General features: G+C 42.9%; 1 protein-coding gene across 1 annotated transcript in view; it reads right to left on the bottom strand.

The window, feature by feature from the left end:
• Positions 1 to 9,147, bottom strand: part of LOC115171029 (junction plakoglobin) — a 66,629-nt gene extending 57,482 nt beyond the window's left edge. Inside the window, exon 1 of the mRNA XM_029727482.1 lies at positions 9,017 to 9,147. The gene's annotated coding sequence lies outside the window, so the exon portion shown is untranslated. The remainder of the gene's footprint in view (positions 1 to 9,016) is intronic.
• Positions 9,148 to 22,054: the final 12,907 nt, after the last annotated feature.

Below are 22,054 nucleotides of genomic sequence, written 5' to 3' on the forward strand. Positions count from 1 at the left end.
AGGGATGGGTTGGAGGGGAGAGATGGAGTGAGGAAGAGAGAGAGAGACATAGAGAGATGGAAAGAGAGCGTGAACGAGAGACAAAGAGAGAGTCTGGACTTCCACTATGGTGGAGGAATGAGATTAGCTAGGCTGACTGCCTCAAACCAGTCTCCTCTGAAAGGACCAGACTGCTGTCAGCCTGAGCCTTGCGGAACGTCAAACCTTCGCCCAACACCCCTGACGGTTAGCCCAGCATATTTAACAGAACCTGTCTATTATAAACCTCATCTTCCAGGCAAAGCAAAGCACTCTCCACTCACGTACACACAACCCAGTTTCCTTTTCACCACCACTTACACCAACCGTAACACCTATCATACTGTCACTGTCATGGTCCAAACCTGACGACAAGAGGACACTTATTAAACCGACACTGTCATGAATCTGCCGCTCACGATTACACCCGCTTCACTCAGGGAGAGAATTGACACACTCCACTGATGAATCCTGGAGAGTTTGGGGGCTTGTCAAGGGAGGTGAGGGCTTGGGTGGGGTGGGGGGGGGGCGTGTTGGCAGGCAGTAGTGGGGCTGCAATATCCCTGAAGCTTCGCTGAGGGGAGTGTGAAGAATAGGGGGGAGGGGGGAGAAGGGAGTCGGTGATATCGCGACGTGAGCAGCTGGTAGGGGATAAGCAGAAAGGCTCCACAGGGGAAATGCCTTTAGCGTGTCAGGCTCCGTCTGCAGGTTTTCCCTGATGATATGGGCGAAAGAAACAGAAAGATAATGTTGGCTAGCGCTCTTACACTGCTGGCAGCAGTTGGATGGATGGTTGGAATGTGTGTAGATAAGGTAGAGAGTGAAAGGAGGGGAGAGAAGGGGGGGGTGTATTTGTTTGAAGGGTTTCACTTCTAAGCAATTCTGAGTGGTCCAATTTCAATCACATTCACTCACACCTGCGGCTGGAATGTGCTGAAATTCTCCATGGCAACCACTGACATATTCCCTTAAAAAATGGTCTCATGATTTCAGAGGTACCATAAGAGGAAGGGGCCTTCGATTTCATCTTGAATAGCAGCTTACCTTAAAAGTGTCTGCAATGTATTTTTTTCGTTGAATAAGTATAGTCTTTCAGTTCTGGCACTGAGGCGCATGCAGGACTCGTATCACACTGTGCCTTTGCTTCCCATTTGATGCAATTAGTATGCTCCTGACATTCAGCCGCTTTAAAGGCAAAGTGATCCTTAAATTGAACAATACCCTAAGGACCATCACAGAGCTGCACTTACAGGGCTAAAGCTGTGCTCATATGGACATTATCTTCGCTTTGATGAGCTTGTTTATTAATTGGGATGTTTTTTTTTAAATTGGAGGCCTTGGCGTTGTTTGTAGTTGAGTTTAACTTTGAACCTGACCTAGTGAATCTTCCTTGACCTTTGAGGGATGTTGTTGACAATAGCCATCTGGTTTACAGTACCCGAAGCCCCCGCCTGCCCATTGCCTAAGTATGATTCCCAATCAGAGACAACGATAGACAGCTGCCTCTGATTGGGAACCACACTGGCCCAAAAACAAAGAAACAGAAAACATAGACTTCCCCACTAGAGTCACACCCTGACCTAACCAAACATAGAGAATAATAAGGATCTCTACGGTCAGGGCGTGACAGTATAATTAGAGTACTAATTAACAAACTAAACCCCCAACACGAGACAACTACCAAAACGCCAGACGGACGGACGGACGGACGAACGGACGCACACACACACACGTTTAGTTCTTGTATCCTCATGGGGACCTAAAATGTATTTACATCCTGTTTTTCCTGACCCCTAACCCTAAACGTAACCCTAACCTTAACCCGTAATCCTAACCCAAACCATAAACCTAAACCTAACTCCTAACCCTAACCTAACCACTAACCCCTTACCCTAATTGTAACCATAAATCTAACCCCGAAGCTTAAAATAACCTTTGTCCTCATGGGGACGTGGGAAATGGGGAGAAGTTTCCTTGTTATACTATCCTTGTGGGGACTTTGGAGGATTTTAAGTCCCAACAAGGATAGAAGAACCCCCCCCCCCCTCCCACACACACACACACACACACACACACAGACTCCTGCCCACTCAAATACCTTATTATAACTATTATCCCCTGCCAGTCCTGTGGACCTATGTGAACCCGGGGCCCTGGCAGTACTTCCTCCTGCTCTGGCATATGGGCAAGACGCCACACCCCTCTGAAGAGAAGTGATTTTGATGGCCAGTTTCAACAACAGTGTCAACAAACACTGCAAGGCAACTGTAAAAGTGCTGTAAGCAGTTTGGGAACCACTGATCAAGGCTATACACAGAATCTGGCTACATTTTACTCTGAAATGGCGGAAGGCAATATGAAACTCCACTTAATAGAGGGCAAGATGGGGCTATAGGCATGTTTCTGATAGTTTCCCAGTACATTAAGCCTTGATCAGCAAAGTGGAGAGAAACAGGAGGATGGAAGGAATAGCTAATGCAACAAGATGCAGCCACTGCTTTAAAAGCTTTACGTTTGAACTTCCAGTTGGTTCAATTTTCCACCTGACAAACACATTATGTCAGTCACCTGGGTAAAAACCTGTCTCCGGGCTTCAGTCGGCTCAGGTTGTCCCTAGATAACTAGGCTATAATCCATCTTGTGACGTGGTAGGCTATATTTGACACTTCACATAAGCATTCAGCCATCTAGGTATTGAAATACGGACGACTGGATTCACCTGATAACCTGAAAACTATCATGGGTGTTGAGATCTGCCCAAGTTTGACGTCAGTTGCCAACCAACCAGTTAGAAATGAGATTTCATTAGCACCCATAGCAACCTGGCTTAATGTCTTCAAAGGCTACTGCCGACCAAGATGCACGTGAAGATGTAATAAGGGGGAAAGGAGGAAAACCATTATGATAGTAATTCAAAGAAGAGGAATAGTTTGCCACATGGAAATGTCTATGGGGAGAAGAAAAAAGCTATTTGGAGAGGGAAAAATGCTGTAGCCTATACATCACAGGCATAATATGAGGAGGGAAATGAGAGCTGCTGAATGAGCAACTGAATGACGGCAATTTTACAGCATTTGGACAAGAAAATGACCATACTCTATTTTCATAAAGGGTATAATTATTAACAACTAAAGTGGCCGTAGTAGGTCCGCGCGAGATGAAGTGAGCGGTGGCAGTTGATAGGTGCTTGATGGGGGCTTGTAGACAGCAAAGCAGAGCATCCACTGTCACAAGCTCTTTTAGCAACTCATTTTCCAGCCTAATCTCATAGACTAGATGTAACATAGTAAATGAAAATTGGCAGGTAGCCTAGTGGTTAGAGCATTGAGCCAGTAACCGAAAGGTTGCTGGATTGAATCCCGAGCTGACAATGTAAAAATCTGTCGTTTTTTCCCCTGAACAAGGCAGTTAACCCACTGTTCCCCGGTAGGCTGTCATTGTAAATAAGAATTTGTTCTTAACTGACTTGCCTAGTTAAATAAAGGTTAAAAAAATAAAATATTCCGGGACTCTCAAATTAGTATGATATGTTACGTTTGGTATGGTTACATAAAACAGATGGAAAAGGGTGGTTGGCCGGCGTATAATTTTTACATTTTTTTTACATTTTAGTCATTTAGCAGACGCTCTTATCCAGAGCGACTTACAGTAGTGAATACATACATTTCATACATTTTTTTTCTGTGCTGGCCCCCCGTGGGAACCGAACCCACAACCCTGGCATTGCAAACACCATGCTCTACCAACTGAGCTACAGGGAAGGCATATAATGCAAGCTAAAGTTCGAATCTCATCACGGACAACTTTAGCATTTTAGCTAATTAGCAACTTTTCAACTACTTACTACTTTTTAGCTACTTTCCAACTACTTAGCATGTTAGCTAACCCTTCCCCTAACCCTAAACTTAACCCTTTTAGCTAACCCTTCCCCTAACCTAGGATTGGGCAGTATCCAGATTATCATAGCATCATACCGTCCTTCTCTTATACTGGGATATATGGTATTACCGGCTTAGGAAGCTCCCCAAAAAAAAAAAAAAAGCCTATTGGGCGTCTATTACCAGAATGCTAACAAAATTAGCACAAATAATAGTGAATTTCCATGGAGGCTGATCGCTAAATATGCTAACGAGCACAAACGAAAATAAACAAATTGCAAAGACCAAAGTTATACATATATAGGTAAGAGCTACCAAATGTCATTTTTGGTGAGTTTGGACATTTAAAAGCGAATGTGAATGAGAGACGTGCAAATTAACAACGTTTTGACGCATGCTTGTCTGAAGGAAGAACAGTACTGGCTCTGGAGCAGCATGTGTACACCCTGTGTCTTTGTGGAATCTGGAGTCTCTAGGGCAACGGGCCTCCCTGCTCTGCTCAGAGAAGAGGGGGAGGAGAAGATGGGCCGAAAACAAAGAGGAGAAAAAAACGTATGAAAATCAAGATAGTGGCAGCTGTACAAATAAATAATCCAAATGGATTTGACTTCTGAAACTTAGATGAACTAGCAAGTTAAATATAGGGTTCGGGTTAATGCAAAATTCAGTGTTTTTCACACAGATTTTTTTTATGCATATTTTGCGGGGTTTTGTAAATGCAGGCGTAAAATGCTTCTTATTGGAATTTCTGTTCGGCATCAGACTAATTTTCTGCTTCAGTTGCCCTTCTCCACTCGGAGGAGAATTCACGAACAGGCATTCTATCAGCAGACAGCGCCATGACTGACATGTAGCTACTTTTCTCCAGTACTTTCGCAGTGTAGCCAGACAACCTTTCTCGGTTAAATGCAAGATTATCTTTAAGCAAAACATTAGGAAATGTAGCTGGCTATATTCTTTCTATGATAAACATTAGAAATATGATGGCTATGCATCGATTTTGCAAAAAATACCTTGCTTTTTCTTTGTAAGCTCATTTACTTGTGTGCCTGCCAGTCAAATAGTGTTGCACTTCTGCTGCCATTTGATGAAAATTAAGCTATTTTCTGCTGAATGTGTTGCACTAATGTATTTTCTGTGAAGGAAAACTATAGTTGCAAGTCCCTGATCACACTATTGAAGAGAAAAAAAACACTTGACTATCATTATTAAACACGACCCGTCAATACACAGCTTGACTCACCTGCTTCCGCTTTCTCCCCTGGTGCTATTTACAAACGAACACGTGACTGGCTCAACTGTTCTGGGGATCTACGTAATCTTCATAATGTAAAATAATGTGACAGGTGAAATGAAGTACGCAATCTGCTTTATCTCCCAAGGTATTGCACAAGTTGACTACAGGTATTTACTTAAGTCTCTACAAATATTAAAATGTATTGAAAAACTTCAAAGGAATAGTTTCAACGCTAACCTTAACCCCTTAACCTAACTCCTAAACTGAACCCTAACCTTAACCCCTAACGCTAACCCCTAGCCTAGTCAACATTAGCCAGCTATCTAAAGTTAGCCACCTAGCTAGAATTCGTAACATATCATATGTTTTGCAAATTCTTAACATATTGTACATTTTGTAAATTCGTAACATATAATACGAATTGTAATTAGTAACATTTGTAACATACCATACAAAACGTAACACATCAAACTAAATGGAGTGTCTTGGATTTACATACAGAATAATATGAAATGATCTAAGACCAGGTTGCGTTTTCAGAATACACCAAAAATTCAATCAAATTCCATTCACCCAATGTGCTCCGAACAGGGTTGCCATGTCCGTAGTATTCCAGCAAATTGGGCTACTTTGAAAACGCTGTCGGGGGTGAAAATGTATTGGTCGTAGGTTGCAGGATTTTGAGCTACTACGACATGCACGGTGGCCGCCATGGCATTTCTCTTCAAAAAATACAAATCTATTCATTGTGACCTGCTGCTGCTGACTATCAGGCAATGAAGCAGGGGTGTGTGTGTGTGTGTGTGTGTTGAGAGAGCACTGCAGTATGCCGCTTAGTCCACTATTGGCTGAGTCATGTGAGTGAGAGGAGACAGCAGCAAACCTGCACATTGTGACAACTTTTTACCAGTTGTAGGTAGGCTCTTTAAGTTGTCATTATGCGCAAGTGGAAATTTGAAGTGGAAGTTATGGAACTCCCTGGTGTGCTTCTGTTATGGGGAAATGTCCTCAATGAAACTGACATTAAATGTGGAGAATGATACATTTGCATCTGTTGGCCATCAAGTAGCCTATTCATTTATATGCCATTGTAGGCTACTGTAGGCTACCATTGCAAATCAATTTCTGCCACTTGTGTAGCCTACCTGGAGCTGGCAAACAGATGTAATAAATAGCCTATAACTTCAGTGTATTGTTTTTGTAACCTTGTGTTATTATGCTATTATTAAATGGCCATGTTTAGTTAATTAACTTGGAAGTTATAAAAGCTCTATCGCAGTTGCCGATCAGTTGTTAGAACGCATTATATTGACTGTAACAGTCAGTCAGATTAGGCTACAGGTTAAAAAAAATACTGGCTGTTGTTGACATGCAGTTCAGTTCGTATACATATTATTAGTATTTAATTCAGTGGTTGAAATTATGACCCCATCCTCAGTAGCCTATTCCAGCAGGCTATTGGGAAACACAAGCACTTCTTACTTCAAAATCGTAAAGCTATTAATGTTGAATGAATTAGCATGTTAATTTGAACTAAGCAAGCTGCTAAAATGTTCAATTTACATCTTGCTTATATCATGCCTAGGTTACTGTAAACTATCTGAAATAAGATGTAGGCCTATCAGGGGCAATAGGCTAGCTGCATCTATCTAAGCAAACCATGGCAAAGTTGAATTACAATCATAAACCCAGATTTTAGTCTGTAGCCTATGCCTATTGAAATGACAACAAGTCAATCTCGTAAATGGGACATTTATAACTGATGGTAGGCTAAAGGCTGTATCCAGGCACTCTGCGTCGCATCGTGCTAAAGAACAGCCCTTACACGGAACCCAAATGTGCTGCGCGCGTGCGCCGTCGTGCATAAATTAATTTTGTCCCCCTACACCAAATGCGATCACGACACGCAGGTTAAAATATCAAAACAAACTCTGAACCAATTACATTAATTTGGGGACTGGTCGAAAAGCATTAAACATTTATGGCAATTTAGCTAGCTAGCTTGCACTTGCTAGCTAATTTGTCCTATTTAGCTAGATTGCTGTTGCTAGCTAATTTGTCTTGGGATATAAACATTGAGTTGTTATTTTACCTGAAATGCACAAGGTCCTCTACTTCGACAATTAATCCACACATAAAACAGTCAACTGAATTGTTTCTAGTCATCTCTCCTCATAGGCTTTTTCTTCTCTTGACTTTATATTGTGATTGGCAACTTTCATAAATTAGGTGCATTACCGCCACTGACCTCGTTCATCTTTCAGTCACCCACGTGGATATAACCAATGAGGAGATGGTACGTGGGTACCTGCTTCTATAAACCAATGAGGAGATGGGAGAGGCAGGACTTGCAGCGCGATCTGCATCACAAATGGAACTGACTTCATTTTAGCCCTTGGCAACGCAGAAAGTCGTTGGCGCCGCGAGCAGTTTGCAATATTTGAATAATATAGATTTCTAAATGTATTTTGCAACGCTAGAGCACGCAACGCGAGCGGTGTAGTCAGCCTGTTAGCCGTGTTATATTGGCCATATACCATACACCATTGTGCTTAATCATAGCAGTCAAACAAGTTACATCGACTTCCATTGATGGAAAATGATCTGGCGAGTTTAATAAGGGCAACTTATCTTTTCTCTTGCAACATATCGAATTCGTTAATTACAATTGCAATAATTTTTATTTCGATGAAAACCGAATTTTGCATCTAATGTCTTTACAATTTACGTCGATATCCCTTCTCCTGTCTTGCTCTGAAGAAAAATGGGCTACTTTTCAGGCTTTTTGTGCAGGTTTTGAGGTGTCATTGGGCTAGAAATGGTATTAAGACCTGGTAACCCTGGCTCTGAAACAGAAAGTTAAACATTGATTTTCCCTAACAGCAAGAACTCCAATCCCTTTTACACGTAGCCTAGTCTACAATTAGGAAACATGACTGACGCTCACCATGAGTCCTCGTGTGAGAGAATTTGATATAGGTGTGGCACTTATGGGACTCACTCACGTATCGATTTTCACAACGAACACCACTACAAAATAACTTCTACTGTAATTTTAATTACCGTGACGGCATCGTCCGGGTAGCCACGCACAACGCACGAGAGGACACAAGTGTAGCATACGGTAAGACTGAGCATATTGCAATAACCACTCAAATATTTGGTGAATTGACAACAGGGTGCGTTTCATGTTTTAGAATGAGCTAAAACAATAGTCTTGGCTACTTATACCAAACTTAGTCATGCCTAGGCTATTCTACTCTCATACATCCCTATTTGGAGATAGAGGTGCATACACCGTTATTCCTGAGTTCCTATCAATAAACAGTCAAGTTTCTCCTAGCCCAGTCACTCGCACCGACACCGATGGGTTGTTGCGTACACCCATGTATGTCACAGCCAAAGAATGTCGATTCAAAAGCAAGTGTGAGACAATTCTGGTAACAATTATATAGCTCAATGCGTAGCCTATTCGACAGAAACAAAATGTACCACATCTGGCAAGACTGAAACGCTCATCTGCTACGTATCATAGGAATGAATGTCAGGAAGGTTGGCTGGCTACATTCACGGACACAATAAAAGATGCCAGACAAACACGACACAGAGGGAGCTTATCAGTCTCAGTAGCTGGCAAGGAATGTCACGTGGTATTGATAATGCTATAAACTACATCTGATCAATAGGCTACCATACCTATTCACAACACATCACAGCATCTTGTTGGAGAAAACACTGTTGCTCGAATATCTTTGATCGGAACAGAGAACATTCGCTTTCAGAACACTACAAAACATGACATTATCTCATATAAACTCCACTAGGTTACAGCATGCGACTGAAGCGACGCCCCAGAACGCCAATGTGTTGACAGGTTGGTTACCTTCCGCAATTAAATCGCCGGTTTCAGGACCTTCTTGCGCGCAGCACTCCGAGCATAAACTTTTCTTAAACCCCGTGTTCGCCTGCTCGTTCTGGAGCCCTACGTTCCAAGCAAGTCGGGAATGTGTTGAGCAACGGTTCAGTGACAACGTCAATTTCGTGGAGTCTCCACCCATGGCACAAAGAGAGACCCAATAGGCGGGTCGTTGAAACGGTCATTGGCTAAATCAACAAATAGAGTGTTATTACAAGTTAATTGAAAAGTATGAGCAATATCGGTAACAATTTTCAATTCGTTCTGGAGTGAGGAATAGCCTAAATACAGTATGTCCTCTCCTTTATGTTTCGCCCTGCGCAATTATGAAATAGATTGTGATACATCATGAGGAATAACTATCATCAAGAGACATTCAAGAACAATTTAAGAACAGAATATCTAATATGAAATTCACCAAATGTAATACTTGTTTTCAATCTAAGCCAAAAAGCCAACATTAACATTTCTGCTTTCCTATCACCCATACATCTCCAGAACCTGCCACTATAATTACACCCAAATGAAACGTGGGCAATATCATTTAACTCTTCTTATGTAAATCTAATCTAATTAAACTTTCAGTGCCCTCATTAGAGAGTTATGCCCAAATAATCCCTCTTAACTCCTATACTCAGCCAGCCTCTCGACTTGAAGATTGTGATGTGTGATTGTCACTGAGGCAACAGAGAAGCGTTGTGAAAGTAATGAATCAATGTGTGTCTTATACAGAATGTGCCTTATAAGTGTGTGTGAGGGCTTCTCGAGTAGCCCAGTGGTCTAAGGCACTGCATCACAGTGCTTGAGACGTCACTACAGACCCGGGTTCGTTCACAACCGGCCGTGACTGGGAGTCCCATAGGGCGGTGCACAATTGGCTCAGCGAGTTTGGCCGAGGGGGCTTTACTTACCTCCTCGCGCTCTAGCAACTCCTTGTGGCGGGCCCCTGCAGGCTGACTTCGGTTGTCAGTTGAACAGTGTTTCTTTCGACACATTGGTGTGGCTGGCTTCCGGGTTAAGCTGGCGGGTGTTAAGCAGCGTGGTTTGGCGGGTCATGTTTCGGAGGACACATGACTCGACCTTCGTCTCTCCCGATCTCATTGGGTAGTTGCAGCGATGAAAAAAGATTGTAATTGGATCGCAATTGGATATCAGGAAATTGGGGAGAAAAAGAGGGTAAAAAAAATAAGTGTTTGTGTAGTTGTGTGCATGCAAGTGTGTATATGTGCATGTGTGTGCGTAGGTTAAGAGAGCTCAGAGGTCAGACGGGTCAGTTTAGGCCAGGGACACCCAATGTCAGTCTAACCTGGTCTTTCTGCACCCACCTTCATACTCCATATATGTGTTCCTGTCATGTGTTCCACTTCATTGACCAGAGAACATACTGTACACTGAAAAACACTTAGGGCATAACCAACTGGACCACAAACCACCAGCTCACCACACAAGGCAGAATGTGTGAAAGAAAAACTCCAGTGACAAGTCTCTGTTCTCTATGACGGCTATATCTAAGAGGTTGAATTCAGTCCTCTCCTGACCTGGCACTTCTTCACATGGCGTACGAGTAACCATTTTGGTTTGTCTATCAGGCATCTGTTATGACATTTGGACGTATTTCTGAAAATATGACAACACATGTATGAGATCTAGTCACAAAATGACCATGAATCAATCATTGTTTCCGACAACAGTCTTTCGTGTGGCTAATATGAAGAAGAATAGTTGAATTAGAAGAATAAGAGGTTTGCAGCTAGTGTACTGGAAGAGAAATCCACAATCTTTGACAACATATACTACATGACCAAATGTATGTGGACACCTGCTCGTCGAACATCTCATTCCAAAATCATGGGCATTAATATGGAGTTGGTCCCCTCTTTGCTGCTATAACAGCCTTCACTATTCTGGGAAGGATTTCCACTAGATGTTGGAACATTGCTGCAGGGACTTGCTTCCATTCAGCCACAAGAGCATTAGTGAGGTCGGCACTAATGTTGGGCGATTAGGCGTTGCTCGCAGTCGGCGTTCCAATTCGATGGGGTTGAGGTCAGGGCTCTGTGCAGGCCAGTCAAGTTCTTCCGCCCTGATCACGACAAACAATTTCTGTATGGACCTCGCTTTGTGCATGGGGACATTGCCATGCTGAAACAGGAAAGAGCCTTACCCAAATGGTTGCCACAAAGTTTGAAGCACAGAATCATCTAGAATGTCATTGAATGCTGTAGCATTAAGATTTCCCTTCACTGGAACTAAGAGGCCTAGCCCAAACCATGAAAAACTGCCCCAGTCCATTATTCCTCCTCCACCAAACTTTACAGTTGGCACTATGCATTAGGGCAGATAGCTTTCTCCTGGCATCCGCCAAACACAGATTTGTCCGTCGGACTTCCAGATGGTGAATCTTGATTCGTCACTCCAAGGAACGCATTTCCACTGCTCCAAAGTCCAATGGATGCGAGCTTTAATCCACTGCAGCCGACGCTTGGCATTGCGCATGGTGATCTTAGGCTTGTGTGCGGCTGCTCGGCCATGGAAGCCCACTTCATGAAGATCCCGACGAACAGTTATTGTGCTGACGTTGCTTCCAGAGGCAAACTATTTTTATGCATTACATGCTTCAGCACTTGACAGTCCCATTCTGTGAGCTTGTGTGGCCTACCATTTTGCATCTGAGCTGTTGTTGCTCGTAGATGTTTCCCCTTCACAATAACAGCACTTACAGTTGACCAGGGTAGCTCTAGCAGGGTAGAAATTTGACAAACGGACTTATTGGAAATGTGGCATCCTATGACGGTGCCACACTGAAATTCACTGAGCTCTTCAGTAAGGTCATTCTACAGCCAATGTTTGTCTATGGAGATTGCATGGTGTCCACATACCTTTGTATATATAGTGTATTTGTGTGGGTTGGCCCATGACAGTGACTTGGATTGAGGAAATTAACTCAACCAATTTCACACTGGGGTGCCCATTTAAGAACTGTGCTCGACCTTGTGACTTCCTTCTCATTTAATTGGCAGTTATCTGCTGAGACATTGATTGTTTTGCTACTTGACATGTTTCTCTGAATAAATGAGAAAGTGATTTAAAGGGTAGATAGATGTCGAAAGGTGAGAGAAAACCACACTTCATAATGGGTTCAAATGAACACCAACAATAGGACGATGGATTGGCTCAGAAAACAAATTATGCCATTCATATCGTCTCTGTCCAACTTCATTATTTAGTGAACGTTCAAACCCATTTTCAGTTCATTTTCAGGGGTTTTAATGCCAAATGTGACAGTGTGGGTGAAGTTATGAGGATTTTCTTTGAGCTATCCGCTTGGGAATGTACATTCCTCTTATGTTGGCATCTAATTGTGGTCATAGTTCATAGTTGTTAGGGAAGTGATGGAAAGGCCATGTGAGATATGAATGAAGAAGAAAATTACTTTTTCAATTATCACAGAGACACTGAGATTGGTCTCTTTCCTTTATCCTAACCCCTGTGAGACACACACACACACACACCCACCCACACACACACACACACACACATACACACACACACACACACACACACACACACACACACACACACACACACACACACACACACACACACACACACACACACACACACACACACACACACACACACACACACAGAGAGGTTGGAGGACACGGTCAGCAGCAGTGCAGTGCCCCTGCAAGGCTACTACTCTGGTAGTCTGGTAGTTTAAAAAGTAATGGAGGAAGAAGCCAAATCCAGTCAAATCAAAGTTTATTCATCATATATGCACAGGATACTGTGTGAACTGTGCAATGAAATGCATTGCAGTAAATATATCCTGAGTGGTAGTCCAATAGAAAGACGATAAAGACAATACATCAACATTTTGGCTTGTGTTAGCTGTTAATTAAATACTGTGTTTATGGTAAGACCTAATCATTTTGCCCAAACCTCTGGGGTTGGGGTGAGGACAGGGATTTGTTCTACTTCTAGACCAGACTTCACAACAATACCCAGTGGCGGACTGGCCATCTGGCATTTCGGGCAAATGCCAGATGTGCTGGAACGGTTTTAGCCTAGTCTGCCTGTCTAACTATATATATTTTTTGGTGCAAAATGATCATTATCTGGTTAATAATTGGGGCCTCAAGGAATGCAATGGGCCGATGTGTTAGAAATGCCAGGGCCGATTTTGGTCCCAGTCTGCCCCTGACAATACCCAACAGTTGTGTGGATCTTGGTGAGCTTCCAGTCCCATTAGATTTACTGCCCTGTTTTTGGAACAGATTGAGCAATATCTTTCTGTCAGCAGCAGGGGCTTTACTTTAAAACCCAGTCGTGAATGAGGCTGTTCCCAAACTCATAATGCACCAGATAGTAGGAGACTAGCTGCCTCATTCAGCTTACACATGGAGGACTCGACACAATCATCTCTCCTGTACAAGTCCTATGACGGCACAAAATGGCACAAAAAGATGAATTTCCCAATGATTATTGAAGGTGCGGAGGAAGTTTCCCCTGATTACCATGGCTGGCTAAGCATGACGAAAGGCCTCCATTTTGTTGCCATGGTGAGGAATATTACTCCCTGCCTGTGAGGAGATAGCAGCTAGGGTCGTATGAAGACCTCTCTCTCTATTTCTTTATGCTTTCAAAAGTAACTTCATTTCCGGAGTGGGGCAATTCTATTCGCTGTGCCTGCGGACAATTACTGTCTTAATTGTGTCCGGATTGGTTGGGCAGATGAGGCCTTTATACGTATCTATCAAAGACACATTAGTCCCGGCAGGTGAACTCACCATTGTTGGAGATTGGCATTAGTTAATTAAATGTACCTTGGACAGTGCGATGTCAGTGTGCTTGGTTGAATATGAGAGTGGAAGGATAGTGGATTGTGGGAGTTTTGAGGGGTGTTCAATAAGACTGTTTTCACAGAGAGAGGCTGTAGGAAGAGGCAACTTGAAACAGATTGTCTGAATGTGTGGTTGATGCAGTGCTGTAGTTGTACCACTATTAGTCCACTGGCCAACTGTTGCTTCTCTTCCTGCTACAAACACAATAACTTATGTTGAAGACCAAAGAGTCTCCATTCGGGCTCCAGAGTGGTGCAGCGGTCTAAGTCACTGCATCTCAATGCTAGAGGCGTCACTACAGACCTTGGTTTGATCCTGGATCCCAACCGGCCATGATCGGGAGTCCCATAGGGCGGCGCACACCCTCCCCCGTCCGGGTTAGGGGAGGGTTTGGCCGGGATAGGTTGTCATTGTAAAATAAGAATTTGTTCTTAACTGGCTTGAGTAGTTAAATAAAGGTTAAATAAAGGATACATTTGACAGTATTGGGTGTATTACGACTAATGATTTGTCTAGCTATTCCAGCCAGGTGGTGGATGGGGTCAGCTCCCCCATGTGATGTGAAGTGCTTTGGAGACCCAGTGGAAAGCGCTTGGCTATAAATGCTGTTAATCCATTATTATCACACCCCCAGTCTAGACAGCCAGCAAACACCTCTGCTGCAATCACTGACTGAACTGGAGGCACACTCTGAAAAAAACTTCCCCTCTGCATTAGAGAATAACAGGCAAAGCATCCATAATCACCATCACGGCATGCCTATGGGCTCCTGCCATCACAGCACTGGCTTGCAGTGCTATAGAGGGGAGCTGGGAGTGGCTGTCATCGCTGTTGCCAGTCTGTGGAAGCAGCGTCTTTTTTGAGACGTCGTCAATTTGCATGATTAATAAAATTATTTTAATTAGGACTCATTGCTATCAATGCAACTGTTGTTCGCAGCGGAAAATAACAACAACAGCCACTATCAGGCTGTCCTCCCACGCCTGCTTCATGAAATGAAAAACTGAAATAAAAAAACAGGCTGTAGTTTGGCAGCTGGCAGATAGGAGCCATTATCATTGTAATTAACATCCAGCCACAGTGTAGCGCAATGGAGGGAGACTCACACTCACTGTTGTTTTCTGCCCAAAAACCAATGGGAGGAGCAGGAGGCAGGAGCACGTATTACCGCCATTATCCACATCTGAAAACACTGTGCATTAACACTGTTCCCGGTTCCCATACCCATGGGCTATTTTGTATGTATTGAAATTACTGTGCACTGCAACAGCTGTGTTGAATACACATTGATTGTTTTGGAGTCAATTGTTCAAAATACATTTTTCTGTTTTAGGTTTTTCTTTGGTTTGCTACTCCTGAATATAAAATAGCAGTGTGTACTGTTCTGACCATGCTTGTTCCACAGGAATGAGTGGACTGAAGAGTTCATTTGCACATCTGGAAACACGACCAGAAAGTATTCAAGATATGTGTGTCTCAATGACACAACAGTTCTCTCTTTTTGAAGCTAAAAAACTTGGTGCAATGTTGCTACTGTAATTACAGTGTTACTACACAGGTATAGAGCAAGTTAGTGTAAAGTGTTACCGTCTTTGTTTTTGACGAGGACTCCTTCCTACCACACTAGAAAGCTTTCTAGTACCTCTTTATGCCTATAGTTACAGTTGAAGTCGGAGGTTTACATACACCTTAGCCAAATACATTTAAACTAAGTTTTTCACAATTTCTGACATTTAATCCTAGTAAAAATTCCCTGTCTTAGGTCAGTTAGGATCACCACTTTATTGTAAGAATGTTAAGTGTCAGAATAATAGTAGAGAGAATTATTTATTTCAGCTTTTATTTCTTTCATCACATTCCCAGTGGGTCAGAAGTTTACATACACTCAATTAGTATTTGATAGCATTGCCTTTAAATTGTTTAACTTGGGTCAAATGTTTCGGTTAGCCTTCCACAAACTTCCCACAATAAGTTGGGTGAATTTTGGCCCATTCCTCCTGACAGAGCTGGTGTAACTGAGTCAGGTTTGTAGGCCTCCTTGCTCATACACGCTTTTTCAGTTCTGCCCACAAATTTTGAGGTCAGGGCTTTGTGATGGCCACTCCAATACCTTGACTTTGTTGTCCTTAAGCCATTTTGCCACAACTTTGGAAGTATGCTTGGGGTCATTGTCCATTTGGAAGACCCATTTGCGACCAAGCTTTAATAACTTCCTGACTGATGTCTCGTGATGTTGCTTCAATATATCCACATCATTTTCCATCCTCATGATGCCATCTATTTTGTGAAGTGCACCAGTCCCTCCTGCAGCAAAGCACCCCTACAACATGATGCTGCCACCCCTGTGCTTCACGGTTGGGATGGTGTTCTTCGGCTTGCAGGCCTCCCCCTTTTTTTCCCAAACATAACAATGGTCATTATGGCCAAACAGTTCTATTTTTGTTTCATCAGACCAGAGGACATTCCTACAAAGTACGATCTTTGTCCCCATGTGCAGTTGCAAACCGTAGTCTGTTTTTTTTATGTCGGTTTTGGAGCAGTGGCTTCTTCCTTGCTGAGCGGCCTTTCAGGTTATGTCGATATAGGACTCGTTTTACTGTGGATATAGATACTTTTGTACCTGTTTCCTCCAGCATCTTCACAAGGTCTGTTGCTGTTGTTCTGGGATTGATTTGCACTTTTCGCACCAAAGTACGTTCATCTCTAGGAGACAGAACGCGTCTCCTTCCTGAGCGGCATGATGGCTGCGTGGTCCCATGGTGTTTATACTTGCGTACTATTGTTTGTACAGATGAACGTGGTATCTTCAGGCGTTTGGAAATTGCTCCCAAGGATGAACCAGACTTGTGGAGGTCTAAAAAAAAAATCTGAGGTCTTGGCTGATTTATTTAGATTTTCCCATGATGTCAAGCAAAGAGGCACTGCGATTGAAAATAGGCCTTGAAATACATCCACAGGTACACCTCCAATTGACTCAAATTATGTCAATTAGCCGATCAGAAGCTTCTAAAGCCATGACATAATTTTCTGGAATTTTCAGAGCTGTTTAAAAGCACAGTCCACTTAGTGTGTGTAAACTTCTGACCCACTGGAATTGTGAAATGAAATAATCTGTCTGTAAACAATAGTTGAAAAAATTACTTGTGTCATGCACAAAGTAGATGTCCTAACCTACTTGCCAAAACTATAGTTTGTTAACAAGAAATTTGTTGAGTGGTTGAAAAACAAGTTTTAATGACTCCAACCTAAGTGTATGTAAACTTCCGACTTCAACTGTATATATTTACAAAAAATATATATGGAGGATTGGAAATTATGCAGACAATTACATTGACGGAAACTACAATCTATCTCCGATATTAAAGCTGATCTACCCCTTCGAATTTCTATTTCATTTTTTTTTACTATAACTAAGATATGACCCAGATATTGTATGTTTGATCTAAGAGAGTACATACCACCCCCACTGTTGTCAGAGTATCTGTGGATTACCTCCAATCAATTTTGCTAAAGGTAATTATGCATGATCTCATTATCAAGCTGCATTCAAGGCCATTTTAAGAAACCACAGTTCACATCTCCTGAGTGGATCTTAAAACTGAAGGATTTTGGCCCCACTAAACTTTTAAATGTCCAATCAAGATGAATCAGAGTCTTGACTGGAGTAACCATGTTCTCCTGATGGCTCTTCAAAATACTAGGGGCCCACTAAAGCGTCTGGATTCAGGTCCTCTTGCCCCTTTAATGAGGAGCACTGTAAAAAAAGAAGAAAAGAAGCAGAGTATATTATGATATTATGTACATTATTATGTTAAAAGGTTTAGGCAGTGTAACTACAGTACAGAGTCAGTGCTGAGGGTAGAAAAAGTATCCTTCCCCTTTAAGGCTTTTCTACCTGTGCTGCAGTGCATAGGAAGCCAAATGAAACATGAAGAGTGACTAGTATCTGCATCCTATTTAAAGATGGAATAAGAGAAATGGGGCCGAAATCCTTGAGTGCTTATTGTGGAGGAAAAGCAGCCAGGTCTGCAAGCCTTATACAGCAGCTTGTGAATTTCATGAACATATGCTTGCGTGCACTTCTGCAGACCTGTGCGTGTGTATGTGGAGTTGCATGTGTGCATAGGTATGTATTTGTGTGTAGTTTTGCATGCGTGGGCGTGCGTGTGTGTGAGTCCGTTTCAGTGATTGAGGGAATTTATGCGTGAAAGCACCTAAGCGTGACCTTTAAGTCACAGCAGGACGTCTACCTGACAGACGTTGACAGGATCCTTCTTCCTGGCTCCCACTCTATGGTCACAGGTGTATATCATTCAGTCAGAAGGTGAGGAGAGGAGGAGCAGGAAGCCTGGAGGGATGCAGCCTTGTCTGTCAGTTTGTGTCTGAGGCAAAATAATAACAGTGTGTGTGTGTGTGTGTGTGCGTGCATGTGTGTGGGCGAGTGTGCGCGTGTGGAAATTCGGTAAGTCAGAATGTGCAAAGTGAGTAAGAGATTTTGTTTGTCGACTTCCCATCCTCCCCGCATGTTATTATTTTCTATCCACTAAGCAAATAAGTAAATAATCAAATAGGATCAACATACGTTGCCATTATCACTTAGCACATCAGCAGCTGTAATCCTCATCTTCTGCCTCTACTTCACAAGTGAGACACACACCGAATACTAGAACAGAGCAGCACAGCTGCCCTGCAGGTAGTGACATATGAGTAATCCTGTTGAGGCACTGCTGAATACATTAGTCATTCTGAATACATGGTTGTTGTTGTTGTCGCAGAGACTCAACACATATGACAGCTAGTAACGGCTACAATGAAAAACTGTGTGTGTGTGTGTGTGTATGCGCGCGTGTGTGTGTGTGTGTTCGTCTGTGTGTGTGAATGTGAGGGAGGGAGGGACACAACAAAAGGCCAATGAGAGTGAAAGAAGCGTGAGGACGATAAGCCCTGAGGCATTTCAAGCTCACCAGCATTATCTTATATGTATGGTGGTATCAGGGAGATTAGGCTTCAACCGTGTTGTAGGACTGTGGCGCTACACACACACATACACACACACACACACACACACACACACACACACACACACACACACACACACACACACACACACACACACACACACACAGATGTATGCATGACACGTATACACGTACACACTTATTTTTTTATCAGGACGTCACATTGAGAATGAGATCGCTCTTGTAAGTGTGTAAAAACACGCTTGTTTATATACACACGCAAACAGGCACACATGCAGGTACACACTCACAAACAAACACACAAATATAAACACATGCTTGAACAAACAAACACACATACGGGCACGCTAGCATGGGTCTCAGGAGATTAAACAGGAGCCCATTCCTCTGGCCGATAAATTTAGCAACAATGCACATCTCTCCCAATACCCTCCGGGTTAGACAATCACAAGCCAACCAAGGGAGGGAGAAGAATGAACTAAGTTTGATTTTCTATAGCCTACCACCAGCACCAGGCTCAAATTAGGTTTCTCATCATACACGTGCTACAAGTAACTCGTCACAAGAACGTTTTTTAAATCAGCCATCGGCCACGGAGAAGGTCAGAGGTCAAATGGTTGGTGATAGGACAATGAACTGGAAGGTCACGATCGCTACAGAGATGAAGCAGTGCTCATTAGCTGGGAGTTAAACCTCCATAGCATACATTATCACCCAGTTGAGTCACAGACAAGATGTACAGTATATACATATATATATATACACTGCTCAAAAAAATTAAGGGAACACTAAAATAACACATCCTAGATCTGAATGAATGAAATAATCTTATTAAATACTTTTATCTTTACATAGTTGAATGTGCTGACAACAAAATCACACAAAAATAATCAATGGAAATCCAATTTATCAACCCATGGAGGTCTGGATTTGGAGCCACACTCAAAATTAAAGTGGAAAACCACACTACAGGCGGATCCAACTTTGATGTAATGTCCTTAAAACAAGTCAAAATGAGGCTCAGTAGTGTGTGTGGCCTCCACGTGCCTGTATGACCTCCCTACAACGCCTGGGCATGCTCCTGATGAGGTGGCGGATGGTCTCCTGAGGGATCTCCTCCCAGACCTGGACTAAAGCATCCGCCAACTCCTGGACAGTCTGTGGTGCAACGTGGCGTTGGTGGATGGAGCGAGACATGATGTCCCAGATGTGCTCAATTGGATTCAGGTCTGGGGAACGGGCGGGCCAGTCCATAGCATCAATGCCTTCCTCTTGCAGGAACTGCTGATACACTCCAGCCACATGAGGTCTAGCATTGTCTTGCATTAGGAAGAACCCAGGGCCAACCGCACCAGCATATGGTCTCACAAGGGGTCTGAGGATCTCATCTCGGTACCTAATGGCAGTCAGGCTACCTCTGGTGAGCACATGGAGGGCTGTGCGGCCCCCCAAAGAAATGCCACCCCACACCATACTACACATCATACTACCCTCATGGAGTCTGTTTCTGACCGTTTGAGCAGACACATGCACATTTGTGGCCTGCTGGAGGTCATTTTGCAGGGCTCTGGCAGTGCTCCTCCTGCTCCTCTTTGCACAAAGGCGGAGGTAGCGGTCCTGCTGCTGGGTTGTTGCCCTCCTACGGCCTCCTCCACGTCTCCTGATGTACTGGCCTGTCTCCTGGTAGCGCCTCCATGCTCTGGACACTACGCTGACAGACACAGCAAACCTTCTTGCCACAGCTCGCATTGATGTGCCATCCTGGATGAGTTGCACTACCTGAGCCACTTGTGTGGGTTGTAGACTCTCATGCTACCACTAGAGTGAAAGCACCGCCAGCATTCAAAAGTGACCAAAACATCAGCCAGGAAGCATAGGAACTGAGAAGTGGCCTGTGGTTACCACCTGCAGAACCACTCCTTTATTGGGGGTGTCTTGCTAATTGCCTATAATTTCCACCTGTTGTCTATTCCATTTGCACAACTGCATGTGAAATTTATTGTCAATCAGTGCTGCTTCCTAAGTGGACAGTTTGATTTCACAGAAGTGTGATTGACTTGGAGTTACATTGTGTTGTTTAAGTGTTCCCTTTATTTTTTTGAGCAGTATATATATATATATATGAGTCTCTGTTTATATTTATGTATACTGTATATATACTCATAGTATTGATACATACTCCCTTAGAATAAAGGTAATATACAGCATCAGACTGTAGCCTATATTATACTGTTCCTGTCCAACTGTAGACTTCTTTAACTTCACGTCTTCCGTTTCCACACAGGGTCTGAAAGGAATGTAGCTGTCAAATCCTTCTCAGAATGAAGGGAGAGTTGACACAGTGGAACATGCACTGTTCACTGTAAAGTGTCAGACCTCTATGATGGGTTACTGTTGTGTCTCATGGCAGAGAACCAATACCTGATTGATGTCGGATTCAGAGAGTGCTCAACACTGCGGTGACTTCCACTTTAAAACCACATGCGTTTACGTACGCTAAGTCAATGCAAGTAAATAATATAAACTGTGATGTGATATTATATTAGAAATTATTGGAAAAGAACATGGAGTTCTTGCCATTCAAAAGCAAGTGCTTGTTCGATTTCACTCCAACCTAGCTTATCTGCACATTCTCAGCTGGTTGTTAGATGTCTTGTATGGTGTCTTCTTTATTACGGGCAATAGGTTCAGTACACATCGTTGCATTTTGTATCAGAATGTAAGCTGGCCCCCTATGATGTCTTGTAGATCAACGCATTGCGCTCTTTTTGTCTATAAAGCCCTCTTGCAAAAACTTCCATCATACCTTCCCTCATTGTTAACCTTCAGACGTATAAGTTACCAGACCCAGACTCAGGAATGGCTAAGCTGGAGATACCTTTAATCTGCAACTGCTTTTTGTTTTTTTGCGCCTATTACGTGGAATGATCTCTAAAACTCCTTAAAGTTGGTGGAGTTGGTGCCTATTGGGGAATTGAGGTGGATGTTGCAGAGCCTTATACTGAAGAATATGTTTATTTCATATGATTGTGTTTTGCTTTTCATGTTGTGTGAAAGAGGCCGGGGTCTCAGCATGACTCCTTGCTTACATAAAGGTTAAATGAGGTTAAATATATATATATGTCTTATATGGTGCCAAGCATAGAAATCAACCCAAACACGACTTGTCAGTTCAAGGT

The sequence above is a fragment of the Salmo trutta genome, chromosome 32 (genome assembly GCF_901001165.1).
Source record: "Salmo trutta chromosome 32, fSalTru1.1, whole genome shotgun sequence".
NCBI lineage: Eukaryota > Metazoa > Chordata > Actinopteri > Salmoniformes > Salmonidae > Salmo > Salmo trutta.